The sequence below is a fragment of the Macadamia integrifolia genome, unplaced genomic scaffold (genome assembly GCF_013358625.1).
Source record: "Macadamia integrifolia cultivar HAES 741 unplaced genomic scaffold, SCU_Mint_v3 scaffold1062, whole genome shotgun sequence".
Lineage (NCBI taxonomy): Eukaryota > Viridiplantae > Streptophyta > Magnoliopsida > Proteales > Proteaceae > Macadamia > Macadamia integrifolia.
The window spans coordinates 65,724-76,765 of record NW_024868071.1 but is presented as its reverse complement, the minus strand read 5'-3'; positions in this window follow the sequence as shown (position 1 = coordinate 76,765).

Genomic DNA, 11,042 nt, shown 5'->3' with positions numbered 1-11,042 from the left:
AAATTGCTGAGAACCGGCCGCGAGTCACATCCATCCTCAAGAGTCCAACTTTGTTTCCAAGCCTCGCTGAGCTCCATACACTATCCCTCCTCACATTTCTCGATCAATTGGAGGGTGGGGAGAAGCATCTTCAAGGTGGGGTAGTGCAACCCGTATCCGTTGTATGTGAGTGTAGGTATATATTGTCGGATAATGTTCTTTCTTTATTATTATGTTTTGTTTTTTCTTTGTTATTATATTAATGGGTGTGCGGGGATAGGAGGTTTATAAGGTTTTTTTTCTAGAGGAGGAGTGATACGGCCAAATTGATTGTCCAGTAGGGTAAGAACACGTGGTATCTAAAGAAATGACACATGCCGCCCACATGATAGAGGTCGCAAGGATTCTGACCGCGCCAATCGCGTGAAGAGAATATTCTCCACGAAGGGGATAGGACGTATCTGGGTAGGACTCGAAAAGGAAAGGAGGCGGACCCGAGGAGGACTCCTCCAAGAAAAAGAGAAACCTTAAACCCTAAGGACTATAAGAGAGGGCCCGAGAGGAGGAAGAAAGGTAAGCAAAAAAAGACCCACACCATTACCCTTGTGAAAAACTTTGCAGCCAATCTCTAACTTGGGCGTCGGAGGACTAATCTCGGATAAACCTCCGGGCCTCTGCCTTCTGTGCTTGTACAGGATCAGCTCATACAGATTTTCGACAGCAACAGATTGGCGCCGTCCGTGAGAAATGATAGTAATGGTGGGGAGAACCTACAATTGTAAGAAGACTAGAGCAACGTCGAACATAAACATGGGGGAGGAGGAACCTTCAGGAGGGCTCCCTCCCTCGACGGAAATCAGAGAAGAATAGGAAAATGATGATCGGAAAGGTTTCGCGAGGGACCAGCGTTCGGTCGGATATTCGGTGCGCGAAGATAGTAATCCTCCACCCCCTCCTAGAGTGCAGGAATATGTGATAAGGGAGCAGTTCGAAGCCCTCCAGGAGAAATATGACCGAATGACAGAGGCAATGAAGGAGGTCTCCAAAGCTGTCTCTCAGAAGACCGGCAGAGCACCGTGAGGCCCCCATATCCGGCCCGAGCGAGCTCGAGACAAGGACCAAAGCAGTACAGGATCGATAAGGTCCGGTCATAATCCTTGAAATCGAGCAGTGAGGGAAAGTCCCACACCCAGGGAAAGGACATGGCGTGCCGCCGGGGCCAGGCATGGGGAACCACGCCAAGGAGACAAACAGAGACACGAGGACTCAGGGTTGAAGCAGATGATCCTAGACCTGAAAGATGAGATCAGGAAGGTGGCAGAAAACCAGACGGGAGCTCGTGAGCCAGACCTCACTAATGACACTGCTCTAGCTGATGAGGTCATGAGGGACCCGCTCCTGGTCGGCTTTCGCCTGCCAAAGTATGACACCTATGACGGGTATGGGGACCCCGTCGATCATCTGGAAGGCTTCAAGGTTGTTATGCAGTTTCATTGAGTCTCGAAAAACATCATGTGTCGTGCCCTGCCATTGACGTTCAGAGGAGCGACAAGGCTATGGTACAACCGTTTACCGACGAAGTCGATCCACAGCTTAAACGATTTAAGTTACTTCTTCGTGAAGGGATTCTCCAGTAGCCAACCTCTTCAGAAGACCACGTTGAACTTGACCAACGTCAAGCAACATGAAGGAGAATCACTGCGAAACTACATGAAGCGCTTCCAACAAGAGAAGATCACGATCAGAGGTCTGGACCCGAAAGAAGAGTTCACAGCCCTGCTGGGAGGCGTCAAGGATAAGGAGCTGAAAAGGTCTTTGGCGAAGCATACATCAAGGAACCTAGCCAAGTTAAGAGCTTGGTGCGATAAGTACATCCAGATGGAAGAAACCCTTCAAGCCGATAAAGAAACTGAAGAAAAGACGGGAAGGAAAAGGATCTCAAGAGGCGACGACAAACCTTCCGAAGAAAGTAAAAGACGAAAGTTTGAGCGTGGTCGGGCACCCAGTCCACCAAGGAGGTTCGAGAAATACACGCCCCTGAACCTAAAACAAACGGATGTGCTGATGCAGATAAAGGACTCCCAGGATAACAGAACCATGAAGTGGCCAGGGAAGATGGAACGACACCCCGAGAGACGCAATATGGACAAATATTGCCACTTCCAGAGGGACCACAACCATAACACCGAAGATTGTTGGCACCTCAAGGAGAAAATAGAAGGAATGATCCGAAGAGGATATCTAAGCCGATTCGTGGACAGCGAAAAGGAGGATGCCCAAGACGGTAATGACCGTAGGGACAATCGTCGTAGAGATGGAAGAGGCCACCATGAAAGAAGGGGGCCAGCACGCAGAGGCAATCAGGAACAACAAAGGGACTGGACACCCGAGAAAGCTGACCATGACCTCTGGGACGAGAATAAAAGCCCAACTAGGGTTATAGCGACAATCTGTGGGGCCTAGCCGCTGGAGAAAGTTCAGTCTCGGCCAGGAAAGCAAAAGCCTATGCGAGAAGCGTACATGTGGCTGAATGGTCGAACAAGAAGGTGAGGACGGGGGCGGTTATTTCCTTCTCAGACGACGATCTGGAAGGGGTGCACACTCCGCACAACGATGCCCTGATAATCACCATGACCATAGCAGATTGCAGAGTGAAGAGGATCTTGGTGGATAACGGCAGTTCAGCTGATATCCTGTTCCTTGAAGCTTTCCAGAAGATGGGCCTCGACGAGGAAAAACTGAAGAAAGTCGAACACCCGTTACAGGGATTCTCCGGTGTCCCAATAAAAGTAGAGGGATAGATTGAGTTACCGGTAAGAGCCGACACCAGAGATCACCAAGTAACAGTCATGATCAACTTCCTGGTAGTAGGCATTACTTCAGCATACAACGCCGTACTAAGAGAGTTGGTTTGAACTTGCTAAAGGCTGTCGTCTCCACACCACATCTCAAGATGAAATTCCTAACCAAGAATGGTGTCGACGAATGTCGAGGCTATCAGGAGGTATCCCGGAGGTGCTATGCCACTACCTTATGGGGAAGATAAAAGGCGGGCGAGGCGCTCCCGATAGAAGATCTACGCGACGAAACCAGTTATCAAAGGGGGGAACCGACTGAGGATCTGATACAAGTTAAGGCCGAAAAGGGGGACAACACTCGCCAATTTCAGGTTAGGGCTACAATGCCAAGGCAACAACGAGAAAAACTCATCTCATTCCTTTGAAACAACTCTAACGTCTTCGCCTGGTCGGCCTTAGACATGCCTGGAATAGACCGAGAGGTAATAGAGCATCATCTAAATGTCAACCTGGCAAAGAAACCGGTACAACAGAAGAAGAGGAACTTCGCCCTCGAAAGGTAGCAGAAAATAAATGAAGAAGTAGAGAAGTTACTGAAGGCCCAGTTCATCCGCGAGATCCAATACCCGGAGTGGATATCCAACGTGGTGATGGTCCAGAAGGTAAATGGAAAGTGGAGGATCTGCATTGACTTCACCGATTTAAAGAAGGCTTGCCCAAAGGTCGGATACCCCCTGCCGAAAATAGACCTCCTCATCAATGCCATGGTAGGACACGAGGCGCTGAGCTTCATGGATGCGTACTCGAGGTACAATCAGATCAAGATGTCTGAGGGTGATGTCCCGAAGACATCCTTCGTGATCGAGGTGGGATTGTACTGCTACGAAGTCATGCCCTTCGGGCTAAAAAACGCAGGAGCCACCTATCAAAGGTTGGTGAATAAAATCTTCAAGGGGATGATCGACAAAACCATGGGGGTATACGTGGACGATATGCTTGTAAAAAGCCTGAAGGCGGAACAACACATTTGAGACTTAGAAAAGGCGTTCCAGGTGCTGAGGCAGTACGGTATGAAGCTGAACCCGGCAAAGTGCGTATGCGGAGTAGCATCGAGAAAGTTTCTTGGCTTTATTGTCTAGGAGAGGGGAATTGAAGCCAATCCGGTGAAAGTACAATCCATTCGAGATATGAGGTCACCCCAGAATGTGAAGCAAGTCTAGGAGCTAACAGGCAGAGTCGCTGCCTTAGGGCGATTCATGTCTCAGTCGGCTGACAAGTGCCTCCCCTTCTTCAAAGCCTTGAAGGGATCCAAAAAGTTTGAATGGACCGAGGAATGCGAAAAGTCCTTTGAATAATTAAAGGAGTACCTGGCCGCACCCCCACTGCTGATGAAGCCAGACGTTGGGGATACCTTGCTATATCAGCAGTGGCGGTAAGCGCAGTACTGGCGAAGGAAGAATGAAGGCAACAATGGCCAATATACTACGTCAGTCAAACCCTGCTAGATGTCAAAACAAGATACAGAAAGACAGAGAAAGTGGCGTATGCCCTGGTAACAGCAGTAAGAAAGTTAAGGCCCTATTTTCAATCACATATGGTATGCGTACTCATAGACCAACCCCTGAAGAAGATACTACAGCGGTCGGATATGTCCGATCGCCTAGTAAATTGGGCTATAGAGTTGGGAGAATTCGACATCCAGTACAAATCGAAAACCGTAATAAAAGCATAGGCCCTCGCAGACTTCATAGCCAAGACGACGCTCCCTAATGATCCCCAGGAGTTTTCTAAGGACCGAGGAGAAAAAGTTTGGACATTGTACGTGGATGGTGCTTCCAACAACGCGGGAAGCAGCACAGGGATCATATTGGTCAGCCCCGGAGGTTTCAAGATCGAGTACGCCCTACTGTTCGACTTCGATGCCTCCAACAATGAAGCAGAGTACGAAGCATTAATTGTCACACCCCGTTCACACTGAACCGGAGCGGTGACCGAGTTAACACCGGTTGACTCAAACCTATCAGGATCATCAGATACTGTATTCCACCACAGCATACATTCACTAACACAAGTTCATCAGATCAGCGGAAGACTAAGTTTTACCTGTGAATAAGTCTCATCTACTTGATACCCGAATTGTGATACAATAAATATATATACATTTGGGCTTGAAGGCCTGATATATACACAAAAAGAATAAAATTCAAATATCAAGTATATACAGGAAATCATCAAGAAAATCAGAGTGCACAGCTCGGCTCGATTTCAAGGCTGGAGCTCAGCTCGGCATCAGGGGTTGTGCCCAGCAGTCTACGCCGTGCTCAAACTCCTCAGGGGTCCACCAGTCCTCTTCAGGAAGCTCGACTGTGGGACCCACCCCATGCTCCTCAGATATTTGACCTGTAAAATCATCTAAAAAGGGGGTGTACACGTGGAATGAGCTCACTAGCTCAGTAAGTAGAGAGGTGGACCACACACAACAGTCCACACATCACAACACATCATATGCACTACATGCCATGCTATTCATTTTAATTCACATCCACCTAAGCAACATTACTAAGTCTTTGGTTTTAGTGCTACTACAACCACAGTGCGCGTATACTCCGGGTACGAGCCGCGAACTCCCTCCCGCGATACGCCCATAGGGCTGTTAGAGAAGGCCCACCGTAAGTACTCGGAAAAGTAAAGACAATGCCGTCCACCGGCTCTCAACAGAAATGTAAATAACTGAAATAAAGGTGCTGACTCCAGCAATTTAAAAGCAGTACGATTGGCCCTCTTGAATGTACCACCGGGGTTGTCGGCTGTCCTACATGACTCGCCGGGCGTAATGCCTAACCGCCACAGTGTCCGACAACCGCGACCCCTGCTTCCCTCCAAATGGCAACCCAACACCTTAACCCCGTTGGGAAGGGTCGTAGCACGGGATGGTGAGAATCCTAATACCGCATGCTCCTATATGACAGTACGACTGCATAGTGCCTCCGTGTCCCATACCACGGGCCACCAATGCATTCGTTTCCAAGCCGACCACGGCATCTAGTCTATCAATGCATTATGCTCCATGATGCCCACATTCAACATACAACATCTCATTTAATTTGCAATTGAAAGTAAACATAGCATATATGCACATCAATGAGTGGAATGACTAATCTATATAGCATATTCATGATGACATGACTAGATTAGATATAGTTATATGAATGCCAAACGAATGCCTTGAAACAAGGCCAAACGTCCTCTCTCCACTTACTTGTAGCGTACAAGGATTCCCGCTCGGTACGGGTGAGATCCGGAGCGAATCGGGTTGAATTTGGTGAACCTAACATAATTGAGAGGGGTTAGTACTTCACCATTTTAGAATCGAAATTAATGAAATCTGATGTCAAAATCGTGTTTAGAACGTCAAAAGGTCACACGTCCGATTTGGGTTCGATCGGACATACAGATCACCTTCGGGGCCAAACAGGTGGGTAAGACAGGTGGGCTGTCTACCCGCCGGTTATACCCATCGGTTATGACCGGCGGGTAGGTACCCACCGGTTATACCCGCCGGTTGTACCCGCCGGTTTGGCCAGGGAGCCCTGCCTTCTCAGGTGGGTACTCTCAGGCGGGTAGGTACCCGCCGGTTGTACCCACCGGTTTTGGCGGGAATGACTCTGTTTCTTCCCCATTTTCTCCATCCTTTGGGGAATCAAATGGGGCTTTTCCCCACCCATTCTTCACACCTTTGAAGTCCTATAGGATGATTCTAACCTAGATCTAGGTTAGATTCAAGTGAGGGGAAGCCATCTTACCTCTTTGCCCAAAAATGACTTCAAATCACTTCCAACTCACAATGCTTCTTCTACCTTGTCAATATCTCTTCAAATCCTTCAAGATCAACACATAAATCATCTATTAAACCTTAGATTCATCATTCCAAAGGGTATTTACAAGATCTCAAGAAACCATACTCAAATCAAGGGTTTAAAGCTTGGGTATGGTGAACGTTCGTAAAACCCAACTTTTCTTACCTCCAACTGTAGATCTGGAGTTGAAGATTACTCTCCCGGCACCGGAATGGAAAGATCTAGCTTCGGCGCCACTGAAATCCTTCCTTTCTTCCTCTTCCTTTCTTCTTCCCTTTCTTTTCTCTCTCCTCTTTACTTTTCTCACCAAACGTACGGGGTAATAAATGGAAAGAAAAGAAATCATAAAGCTTTATATACTATTCCTACTTAAGTGAATAGTGTTGGATGGGTCACTCAGGTGGGTGGGTGTACCCACCTGTTATACCCGCCTGAGAGCCAAAACTTGGGATTTTGACCGGGTTCGGACCTCGGCTCGAACCCCACCCCAGGCATACGATGTAGCATACGTATATACCTTAAAATATGGATATAATACCTGTTTTATCCGTACATAGCCTTATGGTAGGTGCACGTACACGGTTTGGGCACTCCCGTCTCTTCTGGCACTGGCTCGGACTTGTCGGGCCAGCCGGTGTTTAAGGTCACCCGTGCCATCATAGCCCATAAGGAGCCCGCTCTAATATCCTCTGGCTCAGTTCCTGCATGGTTAAACCGGTTCAATCACGAAATCAGACCGGGTTTAAGAAGCGGGATATTACATTAATAGTCGGAATTAATCTAGCATGGGCTTTGATGGTACAGGAGCTGGTGGTGCATAGTGATTCACAGCTCGTGGTACGATAGGTGAATGGAGACTGCGAAGCCAAAGAACAAAGGATGGCTGAGTACTTGAAGACAGTGCTAGAAAGAATAATAGCCTTCAAGGAGTTTGAGGTAAGGCAAGTGCCACGAGAAGAGAATGCTAGTGCAGACGCATTGTCGCAGTTGGCCACCTCCGACTTCACAGACCTTGGACGATCCGTGTATTTTGAAGTGCTACCACAATCAAGTACCGAAAGACCCCAAGAGGTATTACCCGTAGGCGAATACGGTTATAGCTGGATGGATGCCATAACCGAATATCTGAAGGAAGGAACACTCCTCGAGAATAGGGACGAGGCAAGGAAGGTACGAATGAGGTCAGCACGCTTCCTTCTGAAGGACGAGATGCTGTACAAAATAGGGTTCACCGTGCCGTACCTCAAGTGCTTGAACCCACCAATGGTGAGTACGCACTCCGTGAAGTACATGAAGGGATATGCGGCCAACACTTGGAAGCCCGGGCCTTGGCACATAAAGTGTTGAGGCAGGGCCTATTTTGGTTGACAATGAGGAAGAACATGGAATAGTTAGTCAGGAAGTGCGTCAAGTGTCAGATGTTCGCCCCCATCCCCAGGCAGCACTCTACCGAGCTCTCATCCCTATCAAGCCCAATACCATTCGTCATATGGGGAATGGACATCCTTGGCCCATTCGCCCTGGCCACGAGACAAAGGAAGTTTGTAGTGGTGGCGGTAGACTACTTCATGAAATGGGCAGAGGCCGAAGCACTGGCGACGATATCCGAAAAGAATGTAAGGAACTTCTTCCAGAGGGCGGTAGTTTATCGATTTGAAATCCCTCGGGTGGTGGTAACGGACAATGGAACTCAGTTCGCCAACTCGACTTTCGGCTTATTTTGTGATGCCCTCTGCATTGACCATAGGAAAACATTTGTCGGTTATCCATCGACCGACAGGCTGACAGAGGTAACCAACCGTACCTGCTCCAAGGAATAAAGAAGAGATTGGATGATGCCAAAGGGTTATGGGCAGATAAGTTGTACAACATCCTCTGAGCTTACCGCACAACTGAGAGATCGGTCACTGGAGAAACACCCTTCATTTTAACTTACGGCACCGAAGTTGTACTTCCGATGGAGGTAGAGGCCGTAACCCATTGGATTCAGTACTACAATGAAGAAGAAAACGATAAAGGACTCCAAGCGAATTTAGACCTCTTGATCGAAGTCAGGGACACCTCGCAAGAAAGGATCGCCGTCTACCAGCAGAGGGTTGCGAGGCACTACAACTCCAAAGTCCGAAAGAATGAGTTCAGAATGTGTGACATCGTCCTCATAAGGGTAGAAGTATCAGACCCGAGGCATCAAGGAAAGCTAGCTCCAAATTGGGAAGGTCCTTACCTCGGTTGGGAGCTCAGGCAAAGGTCAAGCGAACCTGACCGAAGGTCCTTACCTCGGTTGGGGGCTCAGGTAAAGGTTGAGCGGACTTGATCAAAGGTCCTTACCTTAGTTGGGGGCTCAGGAAAAGGCCGAGCAGACCTGATCGAAGGTCCTTACCTTAATTCGGATCTCAGGCAATAGCCGAGCGGACCTGACTGAAGGTCTTTACCTCGATTGGGAACTCAGGCAAAGTCCTAGCGGACTTGACCGAAGGTCCTTACCTCGGTTGGGAGCTCAGGCAAAGGCCGAGCGGACCTGACCGAAGGTCATTACATCGGTTGGGGACTCAGGCAAAGGCCAAGCAGATCTGACCGAGGGTCCTTACCTCGGTTGGGGGCTCAGGTCAGGCCCGAGCATACCTGATTGAAGGTCCCGATCACAAGCAAAACTAAAGCCAAAGCCGAAAGAATGAGGCCTAAGGGACGCATGAATGAGAGAAAATGACGAAAAACTTGATTACTCCCACAGGAAGAGCCTCCTTATGGGAGTAAGGGGGCTACTGATATGGCCAAATTGATTGCCCAGTAAGGTAAGCACACGTGGTATCTAAGGAAAGGACACGTGTCGCCCACCTGATAGAGGCCGCAAGGATTCTGACCGCGCCAACCGCGTGAAGAGAATATTCTCCACGAAGGGGATAGGACGTATCCGGGTAGGACTCGAAAAGGAAAGGAGGCGGACCCGATGAGGACTCCTCCAAGAAAAAGTGAAACCCTAAACCCTAAGGACTATAAGAGAGGGCCTGAGAGGAGGAAGAAAGGTAAGCAAAAAAAGACCCACACCATTACCCTTGTGAAAAACTGTGCGACCGATTTCTAACTTGGCATCGAAGGACTAATCCCGGATAAACCTCCAGGTCTCTGCCTTCTGTGCTTGTGCAGGATCAGCTCATACGGATTTTCGATAGTAATAAGGAGCAAAGAGAGAAACACATACCTGGCATATCAACGGCATATTCAATATTTTTCCTTATATTAAGAGAGGAGATTAAGCATATCGATGGGTTTCCTAGAGCCAATAGCTCAACCAATGAGAGGGCTAGGATGAGAGGGATATAAGGAGTTTTTCCTACTAAGGAGGAGAGAGATATATGGGTATACCGCTTTTCCCTTATATCGGAGGCATACCCAGATTCATTTTCCCTTTTATGTGGGTGTGGATCGTTTATTTCACCCTCAATGTATCTGGGTGCAAGGGCCATACGCAATTCCTAATCTCAGATGAATATTGGAAGGGAGGGATTACCTTTGGTCATCCCGCTTCTTTTCCTAATTGTTATTTCGTTTCAGAGTTGCTAGGTGAATCACGTTGGTTTTCAAGACACAATATGATGAGCACAATAATGTGTGAAATCTTAGGATATAAGTGTACATTTTGCCCCACTTTGGATAGTACTACTTTTATTTTTCTTGTTTTTTTTTTTTTTAGTTTCCAAGTTTACAAGAGAAAGTGCTTAAAGTGAATCAAGAACCAGTCCAAAGGTGGGACCCACTCATTGATACCACATCCTCTCTCCTACAAAATCCTGAAGATTATTCTCTCTCCTTGCCACCTCACAAGATCTTGAAGATGCTATGCAGAGATTCCTTTATGATTTAATCAAGATTGTAAGATATTGGTAAATATTGCAAGGAAGTAATAGAATTTGTTAATTTTGGAAACAGATTTTCTCCTTCCTCACACAATATCTCAGAGAATGAAGATTTTTACCAATATTTTATTTTATTTTATTTTCTTTCTTTTCTTAAAGAAGACTTGTAGAAGGAAGGAGGCAAGACAAAAGCCCTATAAAAGCCCCTTCCTCCCCCCATCCTAATTATTATTCTCCTTAGTTTACTTTATAGTTTATGCTTAGTTTTCTTCTTTCTCTCCCTCTCTCACTCTCTTTAGTTTTAGTTCTTCTCTATTTTTGCTTTAATCACTTTTGTAATAGTTTTTTATGTCAATTAATGCAAGCACTCTTTTATTCTTATTCAGCCTTTTATGTTTATTATTTATGCAATTGAGTTGTAATTTTGTAAGTTATAGTTTTAGGCTTAGATCTAGGTGACAAGATCACGAGCCGTGGAGCAATTTTTTTTTCCAGATTTGTTTTCTCTAGTACTAGAAATTTCAGATTTGGTTTATTCTAGATCTGGTTTTTAG